Consider the following 2,987-nt stretch of genomic DNA (forward strand, 5'->3'; position numbering starts at 1 on the left):
GTATATATACCCATTCTGTTTCATTTTAGGTTTATAGATTCTAGTGAATTTTTTTTACAAACGTCTTGTACTCCACAGTTCACATAATAAGGCAATATCTTCCGAACGTTGTCAAAACTTATCTGTCAAAAATGGGCAATAGGCTGTCAGGTCAGACTTTAGCTGACTTGTTTAACAAATGCATTTTTCGTTTAAAATTTCGTGCTATTTTTGTATGAGACAAATGTACAAACATTGACCTATTATATATGGACTGCCAGGACCAGGTTCAAGCTATGGTGGCGCCCCTTGGTAGGGTAGCGGGAAATAGTAATTTGACATCTAGTTTTGTGACTTTTGCTTGTCAAAAAAAAAAAACAATTTAATTGTTTGCAGAAATTTTATTTTTCCCAACCCAAGAATAAAAAGGTAACAAACAATTAAAAATATATTAATATATTCTTTTCACAGTTTTATTCCAAGTTTTATAATTTAAATTTTTATTCTATTCTTTCATTTCAGAAAACAATTTAACAAAAATGGACAATCTTCTTGAAAAAAAAAAACAATCGATTGCCCTTACTGCTAGCCAAAAATTCACTTCCTTGCATTCCAGAAGGAGGAAGAATAAATTCAATAATTATTCCCTCAGCAGACCTATGGTGCAGAATGCGAAGAGTACTTCAAAATAGTCTTCTCCACATCATGTTTTTTAACTTGCATTCTCCTTTAAACATTTTTCATTTTTTTATTTGAATTTCAGTTAAAAAGGAAACTTTCTTTGAAATTCAGCTGGCCTAGCTCATAAGTAACAAAATTGTTACCAAACTAAATGATGCAAATGCAAATGCATTTGGAACAACGTTCTCAGCAACAAATGGAGCTTATTCTTTATGAAAATACAAAAGAAAAACTCCACCGATCCTACAAGAGACTTGAGAATGTTAAAATGCTTACAAAAACTGTATCCGATGCACTTAAGAATGCCGAACTCATATGGATAACTACACAATTGGATTTGGAAAAAATTCGTAACCGATTTAGTAACTTGGATGAATTAAATATGCAATGAAAAATGTACAAAAGCTTGTTTGTATGAATATAAAAAGTTTGGAAGGCTTTTGAAACATACTTTGAATGCATTGATAAATAAGAAACCTTATACGTCTGTTTTGGATTTAATCAATGAACTGTAAGTTTTAAATAATACTCGCATTTTGTATGATAAGCTTTACAATGATATTTTTAGCAATCGAATTGAGAACATCTTGAAGCCTTATGTGTATGATAGTCCTGTTAAATTGGCCATGTTCGAACAAATAAACTTACTCAAACCAATTTTCAATGCAAAAATGAATAAGAAACATTTTGAAATGGATTTTCGGCATTTGCGTTCTCAATTCCAGGAGAATATTCATGAAAAAATGGTACATTTTTTAATTTTGTTTAGACCATAAACTTTAAATTAATAATTTCTTTCAGAACGATGATGCCTTGTTGCAAAAAAATTACTAGATGCCGTTGCTGAGGTTCGAAAAGCAGCTTTTAAAGTACCAGTAATGACGGGAGTCAAATCACTTGGGGGTACAAAGACAAAAGGAGGAGAATCAAGTATACCTTGAAATGTTATTGTAATATTTAATTTTTTTTTTTGAATAAAAGTTAGTAATATAATAAAATGGAACTTACCATTTTTAGAATATTTCTGTTCACCCTATCCATTCACTGTTCATCTTAACAGCAATCATTTTTAAAGCATTTAATTAAGGATTTTGTATGACTTTGTTTTAAAAATATGTTTTTGTATTCTAATATTTTTTTGAAACATACAATTTAAAAGATATATAAATAAAATAAAAAATGCATGTTAAAAAAAAATTATATTTAAATCAGGAGCGCCATCGTTATGATTCGCATTTGAGTGCAGATTGAAATTCTAGTTCTAAATCTCTAATTGAAGATTCCATTTCACTTAAACCACGAGCCGATAACTTTCCATCATCTACTTGACTTTTTACATCATCTCGAAGTATCTTCAAATAAAAAAAGTTTTATAGTTAAATTTAAAATCATGAAATTATATAGGTATAAATAATTACAAGTTCTAAGTCATTCTTAAGTTTTTTCTTTCCGTCATTGATTTTGTTTATCGTATTTCTAAACTATTCCTCATTGGTTGGTAATCGGCTTCACTTAAAATATCAATTTCATATTTATGTGAAATTAATTCCAAGTCCTGATCTTTGATGTGTCGGCTAATGTTAACTCGATTTCCATTGTCTCTTCATCTAGAATCTCAGAGAATCCATTTGATATAATCGACCCAGCATATTCTTTCGCTGTAACTTGAGTTTTGGAATAGAATTTCACCAACTGAGGATCAAAGTGATCTAGGATATTTTCACACATTCCCAAATAGTTTTGGGGCTCCAATAGATGAAACTCAAACCACAACTGACATTGATTCGTTAGAATGCAATAATTTCAAAGCAAACAGTAAGACTGTTGGAGAAAATCTTCACAAATGGAAAGATGAATTCCGGGACAAAGTCACTTATGCCAAAGATCTTCAACCAATGACCAAGGCATGAGAAAATTTTTATGAGATAACGCCTGGCTGTTGAATTTTTCAACTTTAGGCTGGCATTTAATGCAACAGCTGTTGAGTGAGTTCCCATTTTGACTATTTCTGAAAATTTTGACTTGTTGCAGGGTACATCGAGGAGAGCAGCCCAAATGAGCAACCGATATTTACTTGGATATTGTACGTATTCATTGTCAAAACAATTCACCGACAGAGCTTTTGGTTGGAACACGGCAGTTCGTAGCATTTGAACACAGTTCTGGGCTGATTTAAGACAGTCAATCAATGCGCTAACAATAAATGTTGCCCTCTCCTGTGTGCCTTATCGTGCTTAGGAACTCTTTATCTTTTAATAGAGCAACCCTAAAACAGTCTGTGGGCTCTATTATCGACATCAATCGCCATTAGCTGAGATTTGGTCGTC

The 2,987-nt window shown here is 31.7% G+C and overlaps 1 long non-coding RNA gene across 1 annotated transcript; it reads left to right on the forward strand.

Moving 5' to 3' along the window:
* The first annotated feature begins 507 nt into the window (after positions 1-507).
* LOC129912285 (uncharacterized) lies at positions 508-1,605 on the forward strand. Its single transcript, XR_008771793.1, has 3 exons — positions 508-1,171; positions 1,229-1,406; positions 1,462-1,605. It is a non-coding gene; the product is annotated as an uncharacterized LOC129912285 (long non-coding RNA).
* Positions 1,606-2,987: the final 1,382 nt, after the last annotated feature.

Source organism: Episyrphus balteatus, chromosome 2 (genome assembly GCF_945859705.1).
Source record: "Episyrphus balteatus chromosome 2, idEpiBalt1.1, whole genome shotgun sequence".
NCBI lineage: Eukaryota > Metazoa > Arthropoda > Insecta > Diptera > Syrphidae > Episyrphus > Episyrphus balteatus.